This window comes from Mus musculus, chromosome 4 (assembly GCF_000001635.26).
Source record: "Mus musculus strain C57BL/6J chromosome 4, GRCm38.p6 C57BL/6J".
NCBI classification, from domain to species: Eukaryota; Metazoa; Chordata; class Mammalia; order Rodentia; family Muridae; genus Mus; species Mus musculus.
The window spans coordinates 3914404-3937264 of record NC_000070.6 but is presented as its reverse complement, the minus strand read 5'-3'; the positions used below and the strand labels follow the sequence as shown (position 1 = coordinate 3937264).

Sequence of the window (22861 nt, the reverse complement as noted above, 5' to 3'; positions counted from 1 at the left end):
TATTTATTTTTTAAAACTTTCGAAGGGCAAAAGCCTTTTATAACTCCACCGACAATGAGAAAACGTGAAAATCCAATGCAAGAGAAGCAGGGGGAGGGAGGGGGAGGTGGTAGTGCAGAAACTACTAAACTTATTGGTAATGTGGACTGATCTGAGATAAGATAAACACTATATTTGCTATTTTATAACTCCCTTTTAATGATCTGTGAGGAGGTTGCTTTTTGGGGTAGGAAAAAAAGTGATGCCATTTTCTTAATAGAGTTAATATGTGTGATTGGAAGAATAAACCTTTCCGGCTTTAGATTGCATTTTCGTCGCATTTATGCCTCGGGTTTTGTTAGTGGCTCCCTCCTTTCTTTAAGCTGGGCTCTCCAGAGGAGGGGTGGAAAGGTGCTGTTGCCCAGAGAGACTGGAGGGCAAGACTGGCGAACCTTCTGGGGAGGGGTGGGGAGTTGTTTGGTTTCTCCCTTCCTGGCTCGTTTGCTTCACCTGTTCGCCCTCACTAAGGAATGTTGGACTGAAGTTTTCTGGTTTTATGTATATAAAAGGATGGTGCCTCTTGCATCACATTGATGTTAGTGGGAAAGTGCTGCTGATGTTGGTTCCACGTGGGATCTGGGACAGAGCAGGGCATTTTAAAGGGACAGCTTCTCTTTTCTTAGGGTTTTCATCACCTATGCAGACTTACAGAGGACCAAAGTCAGAGGTGCTGGAAGTGTGTGGTGATGGAAGAGCCTTCTCTTTCCATTACTCAAGTGCACCCCCCGTTTAGGAGTGATGGAGGGAGAGGAGGGATAAACAAGCCCAGCAGAAGATGGATGTGTGTGTGGCTTAGTTTTCATCCACGCTGTTCTTTTATGTAACAAGCCCTCCCAGAAACTTTTCATGTTACATTGCTTTGCTCTGGAAGCTGATTTTGGAAAGAATTGTGGAAAAATGGAAAAAGTTGAAGGTGTGTGGTGTAATGGTATAGCATTATTGAACACTTATGAATTCTGTGCAGTGAGATCAAAGAGCCATGTATGCCCATAATGGGGGTTTACAGCCATTTTGTAAAATACCTAATGCTCAGTTTGGCTTCAGGTACACTGAGGACTTCTGGTTGAAACTTACAGGCAAAGTGGTGGAGACTCCTTAACATTGTAAACAGTAGACATTTCTGGGGAGGCGGGAGTGGCTCTCATGAAGACCATGGAAAAGTTTATATATATATTTCAAAATTATATATAGTCCATCCTATGCATATGTTATAACTTTGCACTTTGAAAATGAAAATGCTTGGATATCCTGAAACCTATGGATTTGTATCTTTTCCGCTGAAATGATTTGTGTTTACCAGGAAATGTTTGCTAATCGTTAGCTCCTATCTGCTCTTGTGTCTGCTCTTGTGTCTTAGATGTCCGCAGTATTTTCAAAAGGTAAAATGTGTACATTGTTAACTGTACAGTATTTAAGATTACAACTAATCTGGGATGGAAACTACTTATATTCAGTTTCCACAGCCATATAGAGTTTGGGAAATAAATCTCTATTTTGCTTTGTTTTTACAATTTATAGAAATGGACCAAAGTAAGAACTGAGTTTTTAGACTTCTTAGGTAGTGTTCTCTTTTGCCATACTGCATAAAAATTATTTTGTGACAATCCATTGTGTGTTAGTTCCTGTTTCTAACTGACTTTTCTCAGCACTTTCTGTCCATACCTACATGAAAACAGTATCAGTGACCTGTGAGCACATCATCTTGTGGTTTCCCACTTTGGGAACAACTACAGCTTTCTAAGAAGTCACTAAGGAAAGCACAGGGGCACAAATCCCTGTGAAATCCTGATGCTTGGAAAGAGATTAAAGTCTCAATGAAGAAGATGACCCCTCCCCACCATAATCTTGTGTCCAAAGATTTCAGAATTCCATCACTACTTACAAAAAAAAAAAAAAAAAACCCTCTGAAGTTTATTTTGCATGTTCATTATGTTGCTGGCTCAAGATAGTTACTCTGACTATAAGTAGTCAGGATTATACTTTGTGCTTAAAATGCATGAGACTTTCGGATACTGAGCGGTTGCCACTTTGACAAACCAAATACAATTACCAATAAATTCAGTGTCAGTAAAAGTCAAGGCAAGTTTTGCTTTTGGTTCTGTTAGCTCATTGAGCTACTGAAGGTGTTTGGGCACTTAAAAATAGGATCTCATTCTTTGTTGTCAACCTCAACACAAGTTCACCTATTAAAATAGAGGTTATTCTTTCTCATATAGAGTAATATACACTTTGTTGGGGTTTAGTAAAACCAGCTCTTTTTGAAGTTAAAAAAAATACACTCATAATGTCCAGATGAAAACCTGTAACTCTTAGAGTCTTGCTTAGATAGGGAGTAGCACAAGAGCTGAGTTGAGTTGATTGTACTAAGGCTTTTTGATGCTTAGAAACCCTGCCTGTTGAACTTCCTTTGCTGGAAGTCCTATTAAATTATACCAATACAGAGAGATAGTCTAAGGACAGCAGCCCATGCTCCATACGACCTCACTTACAGTTAGAGAAACCCCACAGAGGAGAATTCTTCTCTGAGACTTAGATGCCCAGTGGCACTACTGAAAATTCTGAAATGATTATTTCCTGCAGTGGTGGATGATATAGTGAGTGTGGGATAATACTGATAAAACCCCTTATCTGTGTATTTATTTATGATAATCAAAATAGTTCAATAAGCAGACATTTTCTAGTTAAAGTAGTTGAATTTTCCTTTATCACTATAATTTGAAATTTTAAGAATTTTTTTTGCTTTAGTATCAATTCAAAAATGAGAATTTTTCCTTCATTATTATAATAATCCTGGTTGCTATTATGTACATTTTCATATGATATTCTAGAAATTTACCTAAGGGTTAAACTATTGTTTTTTAAATTAAATGTCATGTTCCTATCACAACTGGGATTTTAAAAGACGTACAACTGAAACCTATGCCATGCCTGCCTTTGAAGGTTACTTCAGTAATCATTTTACTCAAGCTGTATAATCAAACTAGCCATCCTTCTAGGAATGCTTTAATATTATTTCTTTGTAATTTTGTTCTTTGACAATTTAACGTGTAAAAAATTAACCTGTTAACTCATGAGATGAGAGTTTCAGAAGAAGAGTGTCTTGTCAAGTAAAAGCTAAGCAAGTAGATCTGTTCAGGGTGGAAGGGAAACTGTCCCTTAAGCCATCGTTTAAAGGGTTTTAAGAACCTGGTAAATATTTTTTTCTGAAACACAGACTATGTTGAAAGCATGTCAGTCATTGCTTGAAAACAAAGATGGATTTTTATTTCTTTAGTTTTAACAGGAATTAATGTAGGCAGCATATTTAACCAATTAGTAAGTGTTTAGGTACCCTTAGAACAGTATTTACAAATAAGTTCAGTTCGAGGGCAGGCTACATCGGATTGATGAACTGTAAGGTTCACTGTGGTTTCAGAGCTCATGAAGAAGAACTCTTTTCCATTCTAACACAAGGACACAGTAGAAGTGATGTGTGGTTGCTTTTTGTAATCATCTCACTGCTAACCTTCTTAGAAACTCTCAAATCTGAAATCCACCGGTTACTGCTTTCCTTCATATCAAGGCAACTTTTTTATCTCATGTGTAAATTTAATTTCAGGTTTAATTTGAGAAAGTAAATGAATATTTCTAGGTTATAAATTTTTATGAAAAATTGGTGTGAAATTATTAAAATTTGACATTATAAGAAATATATCTGTATAAAAGCTTAATAGAAATTATTACAGAGGCATAGCTTGATTTTTACTTTTAAATTCATTGGCCTATCTCCCTAAGGTTTGCATTCTACCTAGTGTGCCCTCCTGTCTCTGTCTACTCCTTACAGGGGAGAGTTGACCAGGATATCATGATGTTCACATATCAAAGACATTGGAATGTTTTTGTATTCTGATTTTGTATTTATATTGGTGTTTGCCATTCTTAAGGATTTTGCTTTTCTAAAATGCATATCAAGTACAAAAAATGTTACAAAACAAATAATATCTCATTTTTAAAAAGTGAAGTAGTATGATATTACACTAAAATTGTTAGTATTTAAAAGTCCCTGAACGTCTTGTAAATAGAGTTACTACAGGATCTTGGTATTAAAACTAACCACAGTTTGTGCTGGGAGCTTGGAGTGACTCCTTATGAAGGGTGCATGTGAGTGAACTTCTGCACTTATATCCTAGGTTCATAGGGAAAGCAGGCAGCTAAAAATAACGTGGAACCTTTTCCTAATTTAAAATTATAGAAAACCTAGAAATGTGAAGATACCAGAGAACAAAAATATGGTTTTGATGCCTTTTAAATATTAATACTTTTGAACAATGAGAATATTGTACAACATCAGTGTAAACTAAAATATTCAAAAATAATAATGAGAAACTGAAAAACTAAGAATTTCAGAATAAAATTGGAATTATGGTAAATTTAAAATTCAGCTTATGTGAATAAAGAATAACCAACTACAAAGCAAACCCATAAGTTTACAAAAGAAAGAAAGAAAGAAACGGAAAGAAAAGAATCAGAGTGGTACTTTGGGGAATTTTATCAGAGAATATTTTTAGTGCAAATTGCAGGATTTGTAATCACCTTTGAAACAAGAGTTCCCAAGCCTTTGCTCCTTCTTCTGTAGATGTGGATTAAACTAAATCCTAATTATGATTTCTAGTGATGATTTCTTTGAAATTCATTTTTAACAAAAGGAAAAAGAGAAAGTCATTTTCTGCTGTTTTTAAAAGAGATTTTAAAGAGGTATCAAATGTGTAGCAATGTGAAATGGTCTGAGAGCCTTAGAAATCATCGAATAATACTTCCCTTGTTAATTATCAGAAAGCTTAAAACTTGTTTAGGTTAATAAAATAAATTTTAAAGCTTCAGTCTAAGAATAATTTTGCTCTGTGGATTTTTTAAGGGCAATTTGAATAATTTCTTACAGTCTTAATAGCCCTTTAAAAACTTTGACAAGACAAAGATAAGAGTATTTCACCAATAAGATTGTTAATTTCTAGAGTGTTTTAAGGTGTAAGCTGCTGATTAAAGGTATGTCTCTTTCTCATTCATTAGTTAGTTGGTTTTCTAAAGGAGAATTGAAACCTTTTGTGATATCTGAAGTAGAATTTACCTCGAGCTCTGGAAACTGCTCAGAGAATGCATGGGGCTCTTTGCAGTGGTGGGAGAGAGAGCATTGCAGAGTCTTGAAATCTATCTTTGAGCAGGAGACTCTCATTTTACGCTTTTTAGTTGTTAGTACTTAAATTATTGTCTCATATTAGTGTTGGTGTATTGCATGTAAGCTGTTTACAGTCTCCTATGTTATAGTTTCTGAAGATGAAAATACTAATTCTCAGAGTAAATACCACAATTAAAAAGCTGACATATGACTTTTAAAAAATATCTAATGTCTGATCAGTGGGCATTAGAATCTTTAATATACATTTTTGGGAAACTAAAATCAGTTTTTAAATGAGGACTATAAATCTTTTGTGTAAAAGGCAGAATCAGAAAGTGTTCCAGTCAGCTCTGTTTCTCTGAAGACACGGCAGTCGATTGTTCTTGAGAAAGAGAATTTTAAGAAACCAAAGCTGGAAGCTTAAGGTTGTTTAACTTTGCAGGTTCAAAACATCACCAATTGATTTTACTCTGCTACGTTTTCTCAGTAAATCAATTTTATTTTCTTGTATTGTTTTAATGCTATAATTTCAGAGCCCAAGTTAATTCTCATCATGCCCAAAGAAGTTATAATAAAAATGTTCTAGTGTCTTGTCTTCAGGCAGTGAGGTAGAACAGTATTTGTAGAAGAGTGCATTCCCTTTCTTAGGTTGTCTTTCGCATTCTCTAGGTATAATTTCTGAGAGTGTACCACTCTGAAGAAGAGAAATTAGCTCTATTACGTTGACATGAAATTTGTCATAATTTTTTAAGTTCATTGAAAAAATGTTACTTTGCATATTTGAGTAAAACATATCATATTCTTTAAATCAGCACTTGTGTGTCCAGTGTGCCCAATTGCATGCTCAGCCTCAAATACAAATTTGCTCTCCTAGCGCCTTTAAATTTGCTTAGGTAAATGTTAGAAAATGTTCTTCCCGTGTTTCGGTAATTTGTTATTGTCTGGGATAATTTAATTGAGTAAATTTCTATCTTGGTTTTCTTTCTCTTCAAATATTAGTCTTTTACTTGAAAATTGTTGGTAAATGCATGTGATTTCAGCATTAAGATAGAATCGGACATACAATAAAATAGGTTATCCCAAGAGTGGTGAAAACAACGCTGCTGGTTCTTGCTTGGACGTCCTGGTGAGTACAGTGTGTGCTCTGTCTCCTGTGCATCCTCAGAGCTGATGCTGTGCAGAGCTGACTTCATTTTGCTCTATGGAGAGTGCATGGTCAGCCTTCCCAGGGATTTCTTTCTCAGTTCTAAAAAAAAAAAAAAAATAGTATTAAGGCATTCCTTGAAAATACTTTGTCATGCATCACAGCACTGTGTGTGAAGATGTGTTACCGTAGTTGTTTACCCAAATTGGGATTAAAACAAACCATCAAATAATAAACTTAACTGGGCAAAAATGAGATTTAAATATTTATCTGAATAAATTGATTTACTGGTGAAATGACAGAATTTTAATCAAAAGAATTGGTTTTTCTTTCAGAATCTGTTTTTCAGCCCCAGAAGTTTGTAAGTAAAATAATGTTAAAAATAATAGTAATGATATAAAATCAAAAAGTGTGGAGCTCTGCAAAAGGTCTTAAGCATTTGTCTTTGATGGTTAGTAAACATATTTTAAATGATCAAAATGACATCAAAGAACTTAATATCTTCAATCATTTTGGTTATTTTTGTAAGAAAAGTAGTAACAGCCTAGTACCGAACTGCACATCTGTTGTGTTTGGGAGCTTTAATTATTACGTGTTTACTAGGACAGTGCTACTTCAGTGTTTTTTAAAAGTACTGTTATCAGTGTTTTCTTCAGAAGCCCTCTTTGTGGATATTAAAACTTAATTCCGTTTTCCTGAAGCTTTTCGTACTACTTTTATTTTTTAAGCATGCCCTGTTCTCACAGCATGCTGTTCTTGAAAGAAAGTGCTGTCCTGAAGCACTTTAAACCATAGCTCAGATTAGCTCAACATAGGCACTGCAGGTATAGCCATTCTGTTCGACATTGGCCCTGCGTCATACTTGAATGAAATTATACTCAATTCACCCATTATTGGTCACTGCATGAATAGGAGAAGAAAACAGCTGAGAAGAGGAGAAAGGATCCCGTTCCGAGGCTGACTCATGATAGCCTTTCTGCAGACTATGATTTCTTTGCCAGAATTAAAAGGAGCTTGTTAATTAGAACCAAAATGCCCGTGTGTCTACGAACTCTTTTCCTAATCAGGATTCAGACACACTGGTGTGCTTCCTTCCATTGGCATCCAAGTGTGCTTGCTGCTTGGCTCTGCTCTCTTCTCAGTGCTGCCACCCTGTGGATGGCAGTGCCGCTGCGGCAGGCACACATTTGCTGTGTTATCAAGTGGTACCGTTCTGGAGCACTGGTGGAAAGAAGCTGAGCTGAGCGCAGAGCCTGTTGTGTTGCTTTGCCGCTGTGTGTGCTGCTGTACTCCAGTTAGGTTTGTAAAAGTTATGCAGCGCAGAAGGACGGTACTCAGCTGCCAAAAACATGAAAATTTGGAAAAACTTTAAAGGTAAATGCTGTTGTTTGTCTAATCTGCCGTTTCACTAAAATAAAGCAGAGTTAGACTAGTGCTTCAAATGTGGCTTACAAGTAGCCAAGTAAGAACACAGAGGTTCAGAGTGTGTAAAGATGAGAAACGTCATGAGATTTTTAATGTTAGCCAAGTTATAATTGCAAGTTCTTCCTTAGTAAAAGCAAAACCAAAAAACTAACACTCTCTCTCTCTCTCTCTCTCTCTCTCACACACACACACACACACACACACACACACATGGGTGGGGGAGTCAGGGACTGTTTCTGCTTAAAAGGAAAGGAAACCTAACTTGATTGGTTACATTCTTCTCTGAATCACTGACCAACACGACTTGCATTGTATCAGCATCATATTTAAGGAGTGATGCTGCGCCTCGGCCATAAAGCGCTTGGGCTGGATCACAGGATTAGTCCCTTGCTTTTCCCTGCCTTATCTCATTTCATTTTCAAAGCAGTCTGTGAGTAAGGCAGGGTGTGCACAACAAGCACTAAGTAAGCCTCATTATAGACAGACTATAAAAGCTAATTATAAATTAATTTCTTAGTGTAAACCTAAGTTGTGTCAGTACAAAGATTAGCATATTTATAGTTACAAATTTGTTCCAAAAATTTAAATTTTTTCTTAAAGTTTGCAGAGTAGCTCAAGTTAGAAAGTGTTGTAAGAATTCTTATTAAGAAATAAGGCATTGATGGAAAATGTATCTGCTCTGTAAGTTAAAGGCGATTTTAAAATATTCTAAATCTAAGCTTTGCTTTACAGTATGAATCTCAGACACAGTTTCTTTTAGACGGATTTATGGCCAAGCCACCAGACTTCTGACTGGTTACTGTTTCTTTCAAAAGTTTTGAATGGTTTGCTCTAGGAAACAATGTAATTGTATATGGTAGCTGTAGAAAGTATTGCTTAGGTTGGTTAGTTTTAGATACTGAGCTTCTAAGACCAAAATGTGTGGATGGGTGTAAAAGGGATCACTGTAGTATATGTGCTGTCCCCTATTAAAAGACCAAGTTCAAGTGCTCCAGTTTGTACTGTTCCTCATATTTGAGGGTTGGGAATTTCTTTCATCTCTGTAAATACCATTTTATATTTTTTAAAAATTATTGCCGTGAAAATGTGATTAAATTTTGAATCAGTACTAAAGAGTTACCACTTTAAAAGAAACTTTAAGAAAGACTATTTGCTTCATCTTGTTCCTCTTCATAGTAAGCTCAGATAAGACTGGATCCGCTGACCTTATTTTAACAAAGCAGTATAAACAGTTGTACAGATTTATCTAAAATCACAAGCTTTTATAGTGTTTTAAATACGAGTATAACTTTCTTGTCTTCACTCAGCTACAGAGCATCGTGCCACTCTATAATTTATTCTTGTGCTAAGTGGGAGACAAAATAGGAAGGGTACCTTAGGCCACTCTGTTGGGGTACCTATATTTACTGCACACTATTTTTTTTTTCTGCTTGCTTTTAAAATTGCTGTTTAGATGGTGGGTAGACATACCAAAAGAACACAAAGGCAGTGCATGTTTAAATGCCCAGTGAATAATATAGATATCAAACACTATAGTATTCTTGGAAGGGAGAAGGGAAACTTGAGATGGACCTTGGGAAAGGCACAAGTTAAAAATAGACAAGGAGAGAGAGAGAGAGAGAGAGAGAGAGAGAGAGAGAGAGAGAGAGAATGAGAACACAACATCTAGGTCAAAGAAATGGTTTCTACAGGAGGCAGAAATGTGCTGCTTGTCTGGTACGCTGAGGTAGTAGTACTGAAGAGGGTGTTTCTGAGGAGATGGGTGTGCTGAGGTCTGACCAGAGCAAGACCTCATAACCAGCCACAGAATTTGCTCCATGTGTGGTAGAAAGTTTTTAGCTATGCAAGCAGAGGATTTTGGGTTAGGAAACTTAAGGTGCCTCTTAATCCAGAATAACTTAAGCAGGAAGAAATGAGATATACTCCTACTTTGACGTAGGAGCCTCCTCTGCTCTGGTATTCCCCATTAGGTCCATGCTCACCAGAACGATCTGAACATTTATTTATTTATTTATTTATTTATTTATTTATTTATTTTCAATAATGCCTGGCTCTCAACACACCTACAGCTTGCAGCTTAGACGTCAGTAATGACCCCAGGACTCGTGCTTCTAATCATAAAACTACTCATGATCACTCACTTGGAACTGGAGTTGCACTTCTGTTGTAGGGGCGTAATCACAGTGGGCAGGTGGAGGAAGACCAAGAGAGCCAGGCTCACAGAGGAGCAGCCTGGGAACAAAGGTACACCGCTCCATGGAACTCTGTCCCTTGGCTAAGTATCAGGATGCCAGTGAGCAGACACTTAGCAAGGGAGGCTAGCCGATGAGACAAGGACTGTGCTCTAACAGGTCTTCCGCAGCACCTTGTGGTGATTATCCTGATTGGGAGAGAAGCTGGGCCTCTGGTAATGCAGTGGTACTCAGTACTATGCTCAGTCCTCTCCCTGCAGGCTCCACCCTTCATTTCTACTGAGCCTCTGGTAATGCAGTGGTACTCAGTACTATGCTCAGTCCTCGCCCTGCAGTCTCCACCCTTAATTTCTACTGAGCCTCTGGTAATGCAGTGGTACTCAGTACTATGCTCAGTCCTCGCCCTGCAGTCTCCACCCTTAATTTCTACTGAGCCCTTCACCAGGTGTCCTGCCTCCACTCCAAAGCAGACTGCCTTCTGCATAGTCTCTACTTGGCATTTCCTTGCTTCTGGATTTCTGTAGTGTTGCCTAACACTTCTTCAGAGCCCCAGGGAGAATATATCTAGCTGTCTAGCTACCTAGCTGAGGTGGCTATACCATATGCTATGCATGGCATGTCGGGGGCTGTGGCAAACAACCTGTTATGCCAGCCCAATTTAGGCTGCCCTCCCTGGGCTGGAATTTCCCACTCTTCCTCTCTCCCTACATCCTGTCCCCAGTATCTTTTTTCCTCAACAAAGCCAATCTCATGAGAAAAGTTTGTGTTTTGTGTATGGTCCCTTTTCTTTATCTCTCCATTCTTGCCATCCAGCCTACCATGAAAGAAAACAGTAAACGCCCCCCAGGAGTCAAATCCAGGGACATCTTTATTATCCCTAGGGGTCTGTTCTGTAGTGCCATCACTCTCCACATTCGAGCCTCTTTCTTTCCTATCCTCTTCTGCCACCTCCTTTGTACTTTCCTTTGGTGCACATTCTTCCACCTGTCCTAGCTCACTAGCATGTTGGCATTTCCTGGAACTTGCCAAGCTCCTTGACCAGCTGATTCTCTGTGCATGCTCTCCCTGAGCACCAGCTCCCTCCCATGGTACCCTTTATATGATGCTTCACACTAACGAAGCCGCTACCTCTCCTTCCTTTGTGGGCCTCCATACTTCTTTCTATATAAGCCAGCTCCCTACATCCCTCAGTTTTCCTCCTGTGTCTTATGCATACCAGACTGTGTAGTACCTGCTTTGAGTTAGGTTCTAAGCTATATCCTATCAGATTATAAACAAGGCTTCCTCAGGCTGGCAGGTGGTAGGAAAGCAGTAAGAAGGAATCCAAGGATGAATAGTTCTGAGGGGCTCAATGAACAAGGACCATTGGAGACAACAGCAAAGACAAACGAGCATTTGTATAGGAGCTGTAACAATGAGGAACAGTCTGGAAAAATCCTGGTCAGATAACTAGGCAGAAGTCCTGTTCTAGTTAGGGGAGCTAACTAGACACAAAGGGAACAAGTTGAAGATCAGCCTGAGACACAAATGCCTTGGGGACTGTCCTAAATGTCTTTGGGGACTACTAGCCCAAAAGTGAGTGGTACTCCTGAACCATGTGGAGGTTGCCCTTGGCAAGGTGACTGTGACAACCATCCTCTTGCTTGTCTTATCATCTTGTGCTCTGTGGCTAGAGGTCAGGGGCATCTGGTAGGCATAACACCCTGAAAAGCACAACTCCTTGAGACAAGAGAGCCCTCTCTTCTGTGTCCCCTACCTGCTCTTTGAGATGTGGTGGAACTGCCTCATCTACAGCCCCCGTGTTAACCGGCTAAGAGCTCAGTCCTATCCTGTGTGTATCTGGTCTTCCTACTGAACTGACATTGGAGGGCAAAGGCCATAGACAACCAGCTTTCTCTTTACTCTGTTTGAGAATTAGGCATATAGTAAATGTCTGGTACAGCCTACAGGACCAATTGTGGTGAAGTGTCTGAACAAACATTGTACAGCAGTTAGGAGCTATGTGATAAAAAGTCATCTGCCTGAAAAGCATCCTGAAGAATAAATATTTCACCACCTTGACCTTGAACCCCTACATTTGGAGGAAGCTGTGACTACTGAAATTGTGTATTACAGTGTTACTTGTACAGTGTTACTTGTATATCCATCTCATGCTAAGAAAATAAGTATTTAGCCTCAGTAATATGAATATCATACTAGAATAACAGTTCAAAGTCTCAAACCAGTTGTGTGCATTTCTTAGTTCCTGGAGCCTGTGACCATTGTACATTGTACATAAATTGTTTGTCTTTGACATGATCCACTATCTTTCATGACAGAACCACCGTGTTTTTAGCATATGGACAACAGGTTCACTGTACAACACTAAGGTAATGCTGCCTTTACAGATCGTTTGAACTCTTTATTGTGGGCCAATACAAGATAGAAAAAAGTTGACAGATGAGTAGAATTAATTCTTGTATCATAACCAGTTCTGACAACTCCAGAGCAGTTAGGCTTGCTTCAACCACTCCCCCACCCAAATACAGCCGCCTCATGGAGATCGTTTGATATAAAATTGTTTCATGTCATTTGTATATTGTTTTAGGTCTTTCCTAAAAGTACAGACTCTAAAAGTTTGACTTTACATGGGATGATTGACATTTGTTTGTCTCTAAGCTTCTACTAATACCTTTGTGCAGGTGAGGGGGAGGAGAATATCTATTCCATTAAGGAAGAGGAACTTTCTAGTCATGACCACAAGGTGGCACAATGACTACAGCTTTCTGGTATCCATTGAGAATTGGCCAACTCAAGAAAAAGGTCTTATCTCCTTAAATGTTAAATATGCATGGAACATGCAGAGAATTTTCCAATCTGTCCATCCTCAGTCGTTTGTAGAGACAACTGTCTTCCTTATCCGTTGGGCCAACAGAGTAGAAAGGGCCCTCTTGCCCTTCCTTCCTCTCCCTCTTTTCTATTCACTCAGCAAACACTCGATCACATTCCTCCTATGTGTTCCGGATTCTAAATGCTGAGATGAAGACATGGGCAGTAGAAGCAAGACCCTGGCTCTTGCAGTCTGAATCCTGTGCCTGAGAGCTTCTCTGCTGTCCTTGTTACTTCTGAAGCCATCGTTATCTGTCTTCCTCAAGCTGAATCCAACCATGGGTTTATATCATCTACGTCAGTTTTTGTTCAGCATGCAAAAGAAGTACTAATCAGCATCTATCAGTGATTAATTTTGGTTTATTCATGATTATCTGTGGCTTTTCTACTTCCCATTTACCCAGTTAGTCAAGAATTGGCAGTGTGTTCCTTATAAATGCAAAATTACATTCAGCGTTAGACGGATATAAATACAAATAAATGTATACATTGAAGTCCACATAGCATTTCTTTATGATCAATGCCAGTAAAACGGTTTCAAAAGATAAAGAAGGCCAATAATGCAGCCAATACATGGAGTTATTACAGATTTGAAATATACTGGGTTGGTATTAACTTTTTAACCAAGTGAACCTACTGTAAATTTATTTAGTTAAAATTACATCTAGTTTAGAAATGTCTTTTGCAAGGAGTAAACAAGAATGTAAAAGTATTGTTTAGAAACTATTGCCCAAATTGCCATTCTATTTCACTCAAAAATAGTTTCTTTTAGTTGTGATTTGGGTTTAACTGTGACTGTAAGATATACTCTGTCCCTCTATATACATAGAATCATAAGTACTTCACCAAATGTCACTTTACTGCTTGAGTGCATAAGCCTTTTATATGAAATGTTCTTTTTCTTTCTCTGTTGACTGGTATCTATAACAGGAGGAGTGGTCAGTCCTTATTTTTATAATTTATCATTATGGTATGAATGTGTGTATTATATGGGAGAGACATACTTGTATCATGACACACAACATGCAAAGTTACATTCAGCATTGCACAGATAAAAATATATATAAGTGTACACATTGAAGTCCACATAGCATTGGAGGTCAGAGGACAATTTTGTGGAGTTGATTCTCTGCTTCTACCTTTTACTTAGGTTTCAGGGACTGAGCACAGGTTTCTGGGCTTGCTCAGCAAATATCTTTTCCCACTGAGCCATCTCACCAGCCCTAGTCCTATACATATCAGGACATTGTAAAGCAGCACTCTTTGCTGAGTAGCCCACTAAATGCAAGAGATATGTATATTAAGCCCTCAGGACTATACTAAAGACTATGCGTGTTACTCTGTTTAGCTAACACGACATTGTAGATTAAGTATTCACTTCTATCCTTCTAAGGAAAATGTTGAAGATAAATAAGGTTCCCATGGCTAGCACCAGTCCTGATGGCCTGAGTTCAATCCCCAGGACCCACATGGTAAAAGGGGAACCGACTCCCACAAGCTGTCCCCTGACTTCCATAAGTGCCATGTACATGCATGCATGCATACATCCATAGTGCATACATACATATATACATACATACAATCTTTAAGAGAGAATCAACTGTACAAAATTACGCTGGTTAGGCAGGATTTGGACCAGCCCTTGTTCTCAGAAGTAGTTCATCTTTGTGGTTGTCTCCTGCACTGCTTTAGCCTGAGTCAGATTGAGAAGTTTTGTTTTCCAAATAAACTTTTAAAGGAGCAGTGTGCAAAGGGTAAATGCCAGAAGATCGCTGCCCTATAATCATACTGTCTAGAAGTATGAAGTGACTCTCTAAAGCATATCACAGTAGGAAAAGGACCCAGAGGTGTGGAGCAAACAGAAGAGTTGGGGTGGTGGGAAGGGGCTTGCATAGCTGCTGTGCCCTAAGCTACTTCCTGGGGAGTTTTTGTTATCCCTCTTGGTTATCACCTGTTAGCAAGCACAACAGAGTAAGTTTACAGTTTTATAATTGAAGAAGTTCTTTGTTTGTTTAAATGCTAAGCTAGCTATAAACCAGAAGGTAATGACCACTCATTCTGTTTTAGAAAGCAGCAGAGGCACACAAAGATTGATTCATTCCCAACAGTCTTGAGAATGGGGCCAGTATGCAAATTTCAGGAGGAAGCAGGGCAGGCACCTACGTTTGGGATACTTTGTAATTGATCAGGATAATTTTCAGTTTTTCATTGTCTGGTAACAAGACCCCTTCATTCATCTAAACACATAGCTCCAGTCTCCAGCATTTTGTTTGAAATATAATGTATCCCCTAGTTACCTAGCCCTGTTGCTAGTCCCTTCTACCTGGGATACCTGCCCATGTATGGCTCATACTAGTTCTCTGGGTCACACTTGTCTTGGCTCTGGTGTTTAAAATAAAAACAGAAGTATAATTCATAAACATTAAATGTCACATATTGCTTGTTCTAAAACTAGATGAAGATGTTTCTGGTGGAACATGTCTACCAGTTGCCATGGATGTCTTTGCTTAGAAGGTTGTTGCTGATGAGCACACAAGTGCTTTAGGTCCTGCCGTAAATGGACCACAGTCTTTACTGTAAGATAAAGTTCATCAGTGCTGCGGCTTAAACATTTCATTTTCAAATTTGTTTTCTAAATTAGCATACAAAGTAATGTGCTTTATTGTGGCAGAAAGTATATTTATTATGCCTTGTCTAGTAAGCATCACATTAGCCTATATTGAATGAAATCGCCAAACACAAAGCCAGTTTTATAATGAAATATTGAACATCTCATGTCATTGGCCAAATACTGAAAGTAAAGTCAAAAGGATTGTCTGGGTGCATAGATCTTTGTAGAAGTGTGACGTTAAAACAGAAATCAAATTAAATGGTCGTTGGAAGTCCAAGAGCATCAGTATTTAAAACAGCAGTGTAGAAGCTACACCCAGACACTGCAACAGATACTTCCTTGGTATTTAATAAGTGGAATGTATCCTAGAACTATTTATTATCCACAGGTCTCAATTCCGTTAGGGTATATTCCTGGAGTCTTTAAATCATGTGGTATGATATGCCAGTTCCTAAGCAACAGGTGAGCCACACTGGCTCCTCCAAGTAGAACAGCTGAGAATGTAGCTCCAAAGCCTCTTAGATGTGTGTCCTTCCTTCTCAGGGATAAAGGCCTCAAGCTACACTGAATTTTCTTACATTGTCTCCCCCTCTGAATGGGAAGGACAGATTTTAGTCATTTTGAGACTTTGTCCTTATAACGACCACAGCATTATAATCATTATATTTTTATATATGTATATATATATAATCATTATTATTATGGTTATAATTGTCCCTATAATGTCCATTGTTAGAGTATTTTCTCTTGAGAGTTCAGTAAATTCATCTGGAGATTTGCTTGTTTGTTTATTTGTTCTGTTCACTGATATTTTCAATACAAAAACTGCCATTTGTTTTCTCATTGCTTTGTTGAGGTGTGGCTGGTGTTTATAAGGTAGACAGATGTGAAGCATACAATGTGCCATTTGGAGCACTGTGAGGCCATCATGCCATCAGATACTAAGCTTATCTACCGTTTCTGCTGGCTTATGAACTCCTCCCTATCTACCTCCTGTCCCTAGACATCTGTTAATGTGAATGGAACCATGCAATATGTATCTTTTTTTGGCCTGGCTAGTTTCAACAAGCATAATTAACTAATTTGGGGTTTATTTATGTTTCTGCAAATAGCCATCATTCAGTCCTTATTGCTACTCACTAGTGAATTGTGTTCACATTGATAGGCATTTGGGTTATATCTTATTTTGACTATTAAAACAAAGCTGTTCTGGGTACTCATGCACAAATCTTTGTAAAGATGCATGTTTTCATCTCTTCCATAAGTAGATAGAAATGAAATAAATGACTGTCACATGGCCAGCTCATGTTTGACTTTTTAAGAAGCTACAAATGTTCTCAAAGTGAATTGCGTCATTGTTACCTTCTTCTCATTCATGGGTGTGCCCACTGTATAATACAGTTTCAGAGAGGTCTATTGCACAATAGCTGCCAAATCCAGTCAGCCTCTTATGACCGGTGGAATGATCTCACTGCTATTAATTTGCATTTCCCTAATACCTAGTGATGCCAAACATCTATTCATGTAGAGTTGGGTTTTGCCATTTGTATATTTTTTTTAAAAAATACTATTTTATATGTATATGTGTTTATCTCTATGTAGTATGGGCATGTGAGTGCCCACAGAGGTCAGAAGAGGCCACCAGATCCCCAGAAGTTATAGACAGTTTTGAGCCACCCGATAGGGGTACTAGGAACCAGACTTGGATTCTCTGCAAAAGCAGCAAGAACTCTAATGGCTGAGAAATCTCCCTAGCCCCTATTTATATATTTTCATGATGAAATACCTGCTCTTGTCTCTCTTTTTTTAATTAATTTTGAATTGAACTATTATGATCTCATTGGATTTTGGAAGTTCTCTTTCTAGGTAAGCTCTTGATCATACCAATGCCCTATAAGGGTTCTGTCCATCCTCTCCAGGTCAGCTCTTGATCGTGCCGAGCCCCTGTGAGGGCTCTGTCCGTCCTCTAGCCTCCTCTCCAGGTCAGCTCTTGATCATGCCGAGCCCCTGTGAGGGCTCTGTCCGTGCTCTAGCCTCCTCTCCAGGTCAGCTCTTGATCATGCCGAGCCCCTGTGAGGGCTCTGTCCGTCCTCTAGCCCCCCGGCTTTTGCTTTCCTCGGGGATGTCTTTTGAACATTATTTGCAAGTTTGCTGAAACCCAGTTTATGAATTTGCTCTTGTAAGGGCTATGACTTGGTTTGCTGTAAACACATTTTTTCCTGTTCACAGATACTTTTCTTTCCAATATTTTCTTCTAAAAGTTTGAGAACTTGGGTTTTACACAGACTAGTCTCTGACCCATCCCAGAGTAAAGGCCTATATGTGCTTTAAGGTATGACTCAAGGTTCCTTTTTTGGTATTTGAACATCAAAATTTCCAGGGCATTTGTAAAAACATTCTTTTTGATAAAAATAAAATTTTCTAATTATATAAATAAGACATATAGTATGAATGAGTGTTCAGTTTTTATGTTACCAATCATTTATTTATATGTTGTGATGAGAGTGAATTTAAATACATAGTTTACAAAGTTAGAGTTGAAGCTTATATACTGATTCCATGTACCAGTGGTTAAATTTTTTCACATTGTGGCTGGAGAGATGCCTTGCTGGCGTTGCTCTTACAGAGGACCTGAATTGAATCCCCAGCACCCACATTCGGCAGCTGACAACTACCAGGAGTAACACTGACTTAGCGCAGAGGTGAGGTAGCCCCTGAGTCTGGCCTCTGAGGATACCTGCACATATGCACACACACAATTAAAAATAATATAAGTATTAAAATTAGCATTGTATATTTTCCCAGGTGGCCTAATATATTCAATTCTTTAATTGCTCTTTTCTGTGTAATTTCATGATTTTAAACTTTGTAAATTTTTTGATTGGTTGATTGGTTTTGTCTTTTTGAGACAGCGTTTCTCTGTGTATCTCTGGCTCCCTTGGAACCCACTCTGTAGGCCAGGCTAGCCTCAAACTCATAAAGATCTGCTAGAAATAGAAAATGCCTCGTGAGTTCTGGGGATTAAAGGCATGTGCTACCAACGCCAAGCAAACCTTGGTAGGTTTTAATAGCTGTATAATACTCTGTCGCATGCACACTGACTTCCATCCGTTTTATGAAACATCAACTTTATTCTTAAAATGTGAAATTTTGAATTTATGCTTAAGTTCTCTCTTTCTCTCCTCCCCTCTCCCCTCACTCTCTCTTTCTCTTTAACTTTCAAAAGTAAATTATAAGTCCATGTATTTGGATTTTAAAGAACGTAAAGATTCAACACTTTAGTTTTCCATAGGCAATAACTGAGATTAAGTTCTTTGTAGCAAATTGTTGTTTTATAAAACTGGAGGCTGTCTTGGTTCCCCTGGTCTTTCTTGGTCTGCTATCTTGCTCTTTATTCTTTTTTCTTTTTTTTTTTTTTTCCCCCCTTTGGTTTTTTTCAAGACAGGGTTTCTCTGTATAGTCCCGGCTGTCCTGGAACTCACTTTGTAGATCAGGCTGGCCTCGAACTCAGAAATCCGCTTGCCTCTGCCTCCCAAGTGCTGGGATTAAAGGCGTGTGCCACCACCGCCCGGCTTGTTCTTTATTCTTAAGCTACAAACAAAACCCTCTGTTCTGCCCTGGCCAATGTGAGGAAACTGAATTTCCTCATTCTGGAACAAGAAAAGATCAGTGGGTGAACACACATACCGCCATGTTAGCTAGAGAAGCGGGTTTTCATACTTCAGACTGACAGCTGACTGGTATCTCTGGGTGCCATTCTGATTCGTGACTTTAGAAGGTCTCACTGCTTTCCACAACACCTTCCCTACATCTGGTCCCACTCAAGACACACACCCAGCCTCCTGATCTTGCAGACTCTGTCTTCCTCCTCTCCTCCATCCTTCTGGGATGGTTAGTGCTAGTTAAGAAGACCTAAAAACCTGGCACACAAGCTTCTGGGCGCACCTGTGAGGGGTTACTTACTCTCTTGGCATGCCTGTGAGGCATCACATTGCTTAGGTTAACATCCTCAAACTGGATAGCACACCATTCTCGGGCTTGGGTCCTAGAATCTATAAAAAGGAGAACTGCTGACTACAGACATCCACAGCTATCTCCCTCCTGCCTGGATGCAATGGACCAACTGCTTCCAGGTCCTGCTGCCATGATTTCCCTGTGTGATGGACTGTACCATCAAACTCTGACCCAAAATAAACCACCCTTAAGTTGTACTGCCCAGGTATTTTATCACAGCAATGGAAAAGTAACTAAAAATCTTCCTTTTTCCTCCCTTCTGTTTCCTCTCCCTTCCTCTTGCCCCTCCCATCTTGCCCTTCTCTCCCTTCCTTTTCTTTCTAGTCCTGATTTTCTCTCCTCTTCTTCCTTCCCCTCCTTTCCTCTCTCCTCCCCTCTTCCTCTCCCTTCTGTTCTTCCAGGCCTCTTTTGTACTTCCTTGCTGCCTCCCCTGTCATTATAAGCCCCCCCGACACACACACCCATAGTTTTTATCACTAAATTTAATGTATTTCTGCCCAAATAGCTACTGCTCAGCAGTGTTTGTGGGTGGTTCCGTGACTTAGTAACTTTTTTTTTAACTTTGCCACCTTTTCCTTCCTTCCTTGAGAAATTCTGTTGTCTTATCTCTTGTCTTATCTCTTAGTGGTAGCTTTTGGTGTCCAGTGGCTTTGTTGTGTCTAAGAATAAGCTGCACTACCCTTGGCTCCCCTCCTCTTACTGCTTTGAGAATACTGATACAAGGCAGTCTTTCTTTTGGGAAATGTTCCTTTTGCTGGTTGTCACTTTGTCTTCAGACTCTAGTCACATCTTTCACTCAAGAGAACATGCTGTCCTCTCCTGCCTCCCCAAGTTGTTGTGTTCTCAGCACTTTCATTGGGTATATATTTTTCAAAGCCCCTGCTCCTTTTGTTAGTATATATGTGGATCTGTCCACAGCATTGGAGCTGCACTGTCCTTGTCTTGGCCCTTGGAAAATGTGTGACCAACATTACACAAAATCAGCAGGCATCTTAGACTCCAGTGCTGGTGGTTCTAACCTGTCGGTCTCTGCGTGCACACACTTTTGGGGGGTTAGGGGGTTTCTTAAGGTAACATTCTTCAAGGCAAGTCGTGAGAAATGAATAGTACTTTCCTCCTGGGATGTACTGTGGCACTTGTACTGTCTAGTATTGTGTCCCACTGATCTCACCAGCACCACCTCGTGGCAGTGTTTACCAACTGGATCAACGACAGGCACTAGTTTGCACACTCCTACAGAGCAGAGACCATATCTGTCAGTAGCTGTGGCAATTCAGATCAGCACTGTATATAATAGATGCTGCTAATATTTATTACATCACTGTCAGATACTGACATAAGAGTACATAAGAATATACTGGTATAGAACTGCACATTGGTTCTCATTTCCACATAAAGCAGAAGATTTTTCTATATAGAACTTGGGGCCTCTCTTTTCTGTCTTGATTATGCTCCTAGAGGTCTATCTTCATAATTTGCAGTCATGGGATACCAAAGGCTGACTGCATATATGGTGCACTTCAGGACGCATTTTGTTTTTCTTCCTATATTGTTGATGGTGGATCTGGCCCAAGAAACTCACATAAGGCACACAATAGTCCTGGGATGAGCTGAGGAAAGAGTTCCTGTCCTTGCTCCACCTCCACCTTTGGCCATCTACAGTTTGCACTTTCTGAGATCACGCACAGGGCACACTTTTTCCTTAGTCTTCGCTTAGACCAAGAAAGATATGACAGAAGACCTTTTTGAAAATGTTCTGGAGAAGACCGGATGTGCTTAGAAAATATAAAACGGAAGTAAATGATCAATTTTAAAAATACCAGAAAACATAAGAATAGCTGAATTAAATTAGAGTTCAGAGAGAAAATATAGAAGTTGTAAATATTCATGTGTTTGCTTTTCACTTTCTAATAGATTATAAATATTTTGTTTTACATTTGCTTTTAACAGGATTTAAGATTAATCCACTCCCCAATAAAGTAAAAACAATAAGTGATAATGAATGAAAAATAATATGATTGATATAGTAATAATCATTAACCAGATTGACCCTGAACTTTTGGAATTTCAAACTAATTCTTCTTTTCTTCCTAGGTTGCCTGTCAGTGCTGCCTGGGTGGTATTGGGCACCCAGAATGCTTCAGTCTGTGATGATCTATTAATAAGGTGGCCTTACTAGAGTTTGGAACAGGGCTTCAGGTAGGTGGTTTTTATCATTATATGGCATGATTTTCAAAGTGATCAGTTACTCCAGATCCTTAATTATGTATGCTGTGATAGTGAAAGCTTTGAAAAGCATGCCACATAATAAGCATGCCACTTAGGATCTTAGGGCTTATGCACTGGTCCATGGGACTTCAGTAAAATCTGTGCTCTGTAAATGGCCAAGAGCGGTCTTGCTTCAGAAAATAAAGCTATTGTAAAGCTTGTTGGTTTTTTTTCCTCCTCTCTGAGACCACAGATGAGCTCACAAACTCTTGATCTTCTGAATATCCCAGAAGGGAAAACTACCCTATGGAACCACTGTGTTCATGTGTTGAGATGATCTTAACTGTGGGCAGGTATGGAAGCAGATTAGGTCTGCTCCCAGAGTACAGAACCCAGTGTGACCAGAGCAACTTCCTATCATTTCTGGGAAGAGGACACACAAAAGTATCTAGATTTCCAACGTAGTTATAACTCAGTGGCACAGAATCAAGGTATAGTGATATTTTCAGTGTCATCCTCATATCTTAATCTTATATGAAGCATATTCTCTGTAAAGGATTTGGAATTTTGCTTTGTATGATATTTTTCCCCACAAACTGAATTCCTGTGCTTATGGGGTTACTAGGACAGAACATCTGAAGCGCTCACAAGTTAGTTTTCAAGCCTGTCTCGTCTGAGTAGCATGTGCCTGAGTCCCCTGCTTTCACCATGCCTAGTCAGAGCTGCTTAAAAGGATGTGGAAGCAGCATTGCTGTCAAATGGCTATACTGGGCATGACAGTTCCTACCCCTCTGCCAAAGCACATTTACCAAACCATTTACCTGTTCTGGGCTTTCTCTGATCTTGCTTTATAGCCCATTGGGATTTCCAGAGCTCACAACATGTTTCCCCTGGTTGCTTTGATTCCTGAAACCCTACTACAGTTGATCCCAACAAGTATTTATCAGCTAAAGCCAGGTGTAGTGGCACACATCTTTAATCCAAGCACTCAGAAGGCAGAAGCAGACAGATAGATCTCTGTGAGTTCCAGGCCAGCCTGGCCTACAAATTGAGTTTCAGGAAAGCCAGGGATGATACATAGAGAAACCCTGTCTCGATCGATCGATAGATAGATAGGCAGACAGACGGACAGAATTTATCATATTACTGCAACATGGCAGGACAACAAAGATAACTGTTAGCTTTCGGGGTAAAAGATGCAGTCACTG

At 39.2% G+C, this 22861-nt stretch overlaps 1 protein-coding gene across 7 annotated transcripts in view; it reads left to right on the top strand.

Moving 5' to 3' along the window:
• Plag1 (pleiomorphic adenoma gene 1) overlaps nt 1–22861 on the top strand; it is a 39662-nt gene that overhangs the window by 1166 nt on the left and 15635 nt on the right. For 6 of the 7 annotated variants that reach the window (XM_006538116.4, XM_011250079.3, XM_006538122.4 and 3 more), the window contains exon 2: nt 21540–21644. The exons of the other annotated variant lie outside the window; for it this stretch is intronic. The gene's annotated coding sequence lies outside the window, so the exon portion shown is untranslated. The remainder of the gene's footprint in view (nt 1–21539; nt 21645–22861) is intronic. 7 annotated transcript variants of the gene reach the window in all.